Source organism: Mandrillus leucophaeus, unplaced genomic scaffold (assembly GCF_000951045.1).
Source record: "Mandrillus leucophaeus isolate KB7577 unplaced genomic scaffold, Mleu.le_1.0 Scaffold417, whole genome shotgun sequence".
In the NCBI taxonomy this organism is placed as follows: Eukaryota; Metazoa; Chordata; class Mammalia; order Primates; family Cercopithecidae; genus Mandrillus; species Mandrillus leucophaeus.
In genome coordinates, this window is record NW_012104443.1 from 2,825,298 (window position 1) to 2,832,874 (window position 7,577).

Sequence of the window (7,577 nt, forward strand, 5' to 3'; positions counted from 1 at the left end):
AAAAAAAGGAACATCAGAGAGAAAACGAGTTATTGCAAAGTAAAAAACTGATAACAGAAATGAAAAAAAGAAAAAAAACCTTAGAAGATGTGGTGAAGAAATCTCCAATAAAATAGATGTAAAAGGCAAAGAGAAAAACAATATGATTGAAAAGAAAATTAGAGGACCTTTTCAGGAGTTCTAGAATGTGAAAAAAAAATGGAAAAGAGAAAAATCATCCATTAAAATCATTCAAGAAAATTTTCCTAAAATGGAGCCTTTCTTGTCGATTTCTGGTGCTATCCTGGAGAAGCCTGATAAATATTGCACCTTCCTGGATTCCTTAGGGGATCATTATTCGAGGGAAATTGCCAATGACAAGTTAGAGGTAGCTCTCAGTCCTCTTATTCATTGGAGAGTTTGACGCACACACAAAGCTGTCCTTTTGAAGCCTAAGAACTAACGTGGAAGGCTTTAGTAAGTATAATTTGCTCAGAATTGAGCATATGCCAGCATGCAGTGGAAACCTAGTAAATGGTCAATGACTTGTGTTATTCCACGCTAGCCCCAGACGATGCCTGACCGGGAGTAAAGTAGGTCTCAAGGGGTTGTTGTCTCCTGAAGGTTACTTTCCCGGACAGCAGCTTGAGTTGAAAGGGATTTAGGTTTGGAATATGTCTTATGAATGGCAAAGGCATTTGAGTAAATAGAAGAACAGGACTCAACGTTGCAGATACATTTTTCCTAAATTATGAATTTATGATACAAAAAATTTTACAAAGGTATACAAATTAAGTGACATTTAATTTGTTAAAAGGAATACAATTATATTGAATTGGATATGGCCCAGAAATTCTAGGCTACCTGCAGTTGCCTTAGGTTATACATGCAAATACATTTCATTATAATTTTGTTCTACAATCAGTGCGGTGTGTGTAAATTGAAGAAAGCTAGACCACATGATAAATATTAGTTTCTATTAACGGCACCTAGATTCCTATATCTTCTTGGAGCCCATTGCTCTAGAAGGCTGAGCTTTTTAAAGATGGCCTCATTATTTGGGATCTGTCTGTCAAGATTTAAGTCACAAACTTCCATGAAATTAGATAAGGTCAGGCTTCAAAGTCTCTTTTAAACACATCAAGAGAGGATCATTTATGATAGTGAGTGATAGGGAAAATGATTTCCTGGGAAAATTTGAAAATTAAATATTTGTAAGACTACTACTTGGAATAAAAAGTTTTACTTTTGTAATCACATCACAAAAATGTGGATATATGGATCACTACAAGCCCAGCAATGCCAACTTAGACCATCTTTCTTTTTTATTTTTATTTTTTGAGATGGAGTCTCACCCTCTTGCCCAGGCTGGAGTGTAATGGTGCCATCTCCGCTCACTGTAACCTCCGCCTCCAGGGTTCAAGTGATTCTCCTGCTTTAGCCTCCTGAGTAGCTGGGATTACAGGTGCATGCCACCACGCCCAGCTAATTTTTGTATATTTAGGAAGGACGGGGGTTTCACCATGTTGGCCAGGCTGGTCTGGAACTCCTGACCTCGTGATCCACCTGCCTCGACCTCTCAAAGTGCTGAGATTACAGGCATGAGCCACTATACCTGGCCAGACCATCTTGACATGATTATATCCTAATGTGTATTCTCTTTTTTTAACTTAATTTATATATCACTATTTATACATCTGGATCATTTCCCATGTTTATTTTCTGTGGTAATGATAATTTATGTTCTTGGATGTGAACTAGACTTGGAATATTGAATTCAATTTGATCCAGAGAGTCAAGCAGACCCTATCTACCTTTACACATTTGAGATTGTAGCATTTGCCATTTCAGATAATTTTTTTGCTCTGAGCACTTGGAAATTTCTTATCCGTACTGCATTTTGGAAGTCTGGAAAGAAATAAAATGTTTGTATGTTTTCTTTGAGATAGGATTTATTCTGTTTTCCTGTTCTACTTGTAGGCATAACTATAGTCGGCCAGTCAGGCAAATGCTGTTGTGAATGCAGAATTAGATACCAGTTTTCTAGGAGAACTGAAACAAGAAGTATTTTATTGACATCCAGGTAGATTTAAGCTTCTTACCCTCCAAAGTCACCCAGACCTCTGGCCTGGCATTTCCTTAGAATCTCTCTGCTTCCTGCTTCTCTACTTGCTCTTTCATTTTTGGTTTATTTTCTACTTCTTTGGTGCTCAGAAATCCTCCAACAATGTTTGCAGCACTGCTGAAGATTAACAGCACTGTTAATCTGAAACATTCAGATTAACAGTTGGAATTTGTCCTGTTCAACACTAAATTATTGATTGGACAGTGTGGAAAATGAAATGTAGTAAAGCTATGAGAAACTACTCCTTTTCCTAATAAACACAACTTGTATATTTAAAATTACTTCTAAAACACGAGTCCTTCTTCTGGAATGTTTACTGAGTGGCAGTCCCTGCAAAGAGAATCTAATCATCCAGTATCATTTCTTGTCCTGATTTCTGGGTTATGTAAACACATTTTGTTTGAGATGCTACTTAATGATTCTTATCCATGTATAATGTCTTTCTTTCCTTTCTTCATTTCTTCCTGCCTTCCTTCCTAAACAATTCTTAAGAACTAACTATGTAGGAAGAACTAATCAGGCACAACTTTTACGCTTCAAGAACTTACAGGGAGTGTGAGAATCAGGGATATGTGAAAATAATTATAAATAATACAAACTACTAAGAATTGTGGAGATTCTTCTATCTGCTGAACACAACTAAGGTCACAGAGAATCTCATTTCATCCTCATAATAAGTCTACATGGTAGAGTTATTATAATACATTATAATAGATGAGGAAATAGGTCCAGAGGCTTTGGGTCCTTGACTTTGGTTGAAAAAAGGAGTTTCTTTTCTTTTCTTTCTTTTTTTTTTTTTTTTTTTGGCTCCAAAGCACAGGGATTTTTGCACAATGACTCAAAATCTTTCCAAAGGCAGAAATTTAGGTCAAAGGTAATAGGTATACTAAAAGAGGTACAGATCAAATCCCCTGGGAATGAACAGAAGGGATGTGGGTAGGTGAAAAATGTGGGATCAGGAAAGATTTTGTGGAGTACATGCAGATTAAATTGAGCTTTCAATGACATTAGGCTGTTGTGTGTGTGTGTGTGTGAGTCTGTAAGACACCAACAAACCATGCTTCTGGCCTGGAGGAAGCTGGCCTTCTTTCTGAGTGTATTCACAGCAACTTCATCTGAGTCTTGTCTGAGCTCCACTCTGAGGCTACTAAAGTCTGGAGACAGGCCAGGCTTGTTGACTCACGCCTGTAATCCCAGCACTTTGGGAGGCTGAGGCAGGCAGATCATGAGGTCAGGAGTTCGAGACCAGCCTGATCAACATGGTGAAACCCTGTCTCTATTACAAATACAAAAATTAGCTGGGCATGGTGGTACGCATCTGTAATCCCAGCTACTCAGGAGGCTGAGGCAGGAGAAGAACTGCCTCAAGCAAGTAGTTTGAAACTGGGAGGCAGAGGTTGCAGTAAGCTGAGATCGTGACACTGCACTCCAGCCGGGGCGACAGAGCAAGACTCCATCTCAAAAAAAAAAAAAAAAAAAAATCTGGAGAGAATAAATGGTTTGTCAAAGATCACATAACTGGTTATTAGAAAAATGCAAATCAAAACCACAATGAGATTCCATCTCACGCCAGTTAGAATAGCAATCATTAAAAAGTCAGGAAACAACAGACGCTGGAGAGGGAGAAATAGGAACACTGTTACACTGTTGGCGGGAGTCTGAATTAGTTTAACCATTGTGGAAGACGGTGTGGCAATTCCTTAAGAATCTAGAACTAGGAATACCATTTGACCCAGCAATCCCATTACTGGGTATATACCCAAAGGATAAATCATTCTACTATAAAGACACATGCACATGTATGTTTACTGTGGCACTGTTCACAATAGCACGTATTGTTTATTGCAACACTATTTACGATAGCAAAGACTTGGAACCAACCCAAAATGCCCATCAATGTTAGACTGGATAAAGCAAATGTGGCACATATACACCATGGAATCCTATGCAGCCATAAAAAGGGATGAGTTCATTTCCTTTGCAGGGACACGGATGATGCTGGAAACCATCATTCTCAGCAAACTAACAAGAACAGAAAACCAAACACCACATGTTCTTACTCATAAGTGGGAGCTGAACAATGAGAACACAAGGACACAGGGAGGGGAACATCACACACTGGGGCCTGTCAGGGGGTGGGGGGCTAGGGGAGGGATAGCATTAGAAGAAATACCTAATGTAGATGATGGGTTGATGGGTGCAGCAAACCACCATGGCATGTGTATAACAATGTAACAAACCTGCACGTTCTGCACATGTATCCTAGAACTTAAAGTATAATTAAAAAAATAATAACAACAGGTTGCAGTAAAGGACGTGGCCAAAACTCACCAAAACCAAGATGGCCACAAGAGTGACCTCTGGTTGTTGTCACTAATACACTCTGATCAGCGCTATGACAGTTTACTAATGCCACAGCAATGTCAGGAAGTTACCCTATATGGTCTTAAAAGGGGATGCATGAATAATGCACGCCTTGTTTAGCATATCATCAAAAAATAACCATAAAAATGGGCAACCAGCAGCCCTCCAGGTTGCTCTGTCTATGGCAGAGCCATTCTTTTATTCCTTTACTCTGCTAATAAACTTACTTTCACTTTGCCAGAAAAGAAAAAAGGTCACACAACATATTAGAAGCAGAGCCAGGACTAGAATGAGCATCATGTTTCCATCAGTATAATTTCAATTGGCATTTATTTGTATATTTCTTGGACTCCAATTCATTATAGCCCCAAATCAATTCAAAAAGTTGATCCAGAGATTTATGCCCAATTATTGGCGCCACTACCAGTGATTGACTTCCTATGTCTAAAAGTATACTCACATGAAGGAAATCACTGTACTATAATTAACACTAAACATAGAAGCACATAATCAACATGTGACTAACATTGTCAAAGAAACTATTAGCCATCAAATATTTTTATATAAAAAACTTCAGGATATTATAAAAAAGTAAAAAAAAAAAAATAAAGATGTGGAAAAGAGGTCTTTTGAGGTAGTAATACAAGATCTGAAGAGAGTGGGAGTCTTTACTTTGGGGAGTAAAAGGTTAAGACATTATCGATGTGTCAAATGCAGATTGTCATTATAATGGGAAAGACAGTCCACCTCCACTTTTAGCTCTGTGCATGCTCAACAATAAGTTTAAATATGCACACTAGAGCTCAGAAGTTGGTGTTAGTAAAAATCTATTTTATTCACTTTATATATCTGAAAAATCATGAAACTTTCTGGGAAAAAAGTCCAGCTTATAGGGCTTCATAGATATTGGGTTTATTGTTTTAGTTTTGGGGGAAGACAAGGAATGGTATTTCATCCATAAAAATATCTCCCTCTTTGTATGTAATATATATATACACACACACATATATACACACACATACATTCATATCTATGTGTATATATACAAACATATAATATTCACATGTATGTATATAGTCATATGAAGTTATTTTTGTGCTATAAACAGGAATAAAATGTTGATTTTCTTAATTATATCTGCTTTATTTAATTAGTGTTCATTATTTTGTGACTTAAAAAGTTCAGTGCAACATAAAATAATGAATGACTTATGTGTAATATGGAAGCTTCTGAATAACAAGAGCTTGAGTAATAGCCAGCAATACTTTTCACTGGAAGATAAGAGTGACCTACTTTTAAGTTAATTCACCATGATCAACTGTACTTTATTCCTGGGATTCAAGATCAGTTCAACATACACAAATCAATAAATGCAATTCACCACATGAACAGAATTAAAAATAAAAAAAAATCATCTCAAGAGATGCAGAGAAAGCTTTCCATAAAATGCAACATCCCTTCATGAAAAAAATCCTCAACAAACTAGGCACTGAAGGAATATACCTCAAAATAATAAGAGTCATCTATGACAAACCCACAGCCAACATCCTACTGAACAAACAAAAGCGAGAAGCATTTCCATTAAGAACTGGAACAAGATAAAGGTGTATACTCTCACGACTCCTGTTCAGCATGGTACTGGTAGCCTAGCCAGAGCAAGAAAGCAAGAGAAATAAATGAAAGGCATCTAAATAGGAAAACAAGACGTCAAATTATTTCTCTTTACTGATGATATGACTCTATACCTAGGAAACCCTATAGACTCCACGAAAAGGCTCCTAGAGTGACAAATGACTTCAGTAAAGTTTCAGGAAGCAAAATCAGTATCCCGATATCAGGATACAAACCAATGTACAAAAATCAGTAGCATTTCTGTACACCAATAAAGTTCAAGCTGAAAGCCAAACCAAGAACACAATCTCATTTACAATAGCCATACACACAAAAATACGTAATACATTTAATGAAGGAGGCAAAAGATCTCTATGAGGACAACTATAAAACACTGCAAAAGGAAATCCAAGATGATACAATCAAATGGGAAAACATCCCTTGCTCATGGATTGAAAGAATCAATATCATTAAAATGTCCACACTTCCCAAAGCAATCTACAGATTCAATGCTATTTCTATCAAATTATCAATGTCATTTTTCACAGAATTAGAAAAAACTATTCAAATATTCACATGGAACCAGAAGGGAGCTCAGATAACCAAGGCAATCCAAAGCCAAAAAGAACAAAGCCAGAGGCATCACATTACCCAACTTTAAAATATATTGCAAGGCTACAGTAATCAAAACAACATGATCCTGGTACAAAAATAGACACACAGGCCAATGGAACAGAATAGAGAATCCAGAAATAAAGCAGCACACCTACTAGCAACTGATCTTTGATAACGTCAACAAAAATAAACAATAAGGAAAGGACCCTCTATTCAATGAATGATGCTGGGAAAACTGACTAACCATATGCAGAAGAATGAAACTAGACCCCTACCTATCACCACATACAAAATTTAACACAAGATGGATCAAAGATATAAATGTAAGACATCAGACTATGAAAATGTAAGAAAACCTAGGAAATAATCTTCTGGATATTAGTCTTAGCTAAGAATTTATGACCAAGTCCACAAAAGCAATTGCAACAAAAACAAAAATTGACAAGCGGGACCTAATTACATTAAAGAGCTTCTGCACAGCAAAATAAACTATCAACAAAGTAAACAGACAACCTACAGAATTAGGAAAAAGTATTCATAAACTGTACATCTGACAAAAGACTAATATCCAGAATCTGTAAAGGACTTAACAAATCAACAAGAAAAAAACAAACAACCCCATTAAAAAGTGAGCAAAGGACATGAATAGACACTTTTCCAGAAAGAGAACTAAAGATAGAACTGCAATTTGACCCAGCAATCTTATTACTGGGTATACACCCAAAGGAAAATAAATCATTCTATCAAACAAAACAAAACAAAACAAAACAAAACAAAACAAAAACATGCACTTGCATGTTCATTGCACTCCTATTCACAATAGCAAAGTCATGGAATCAACCCAGATGCCCCTTTATGGTGGGCTGGATAAAGAAAATGTGGT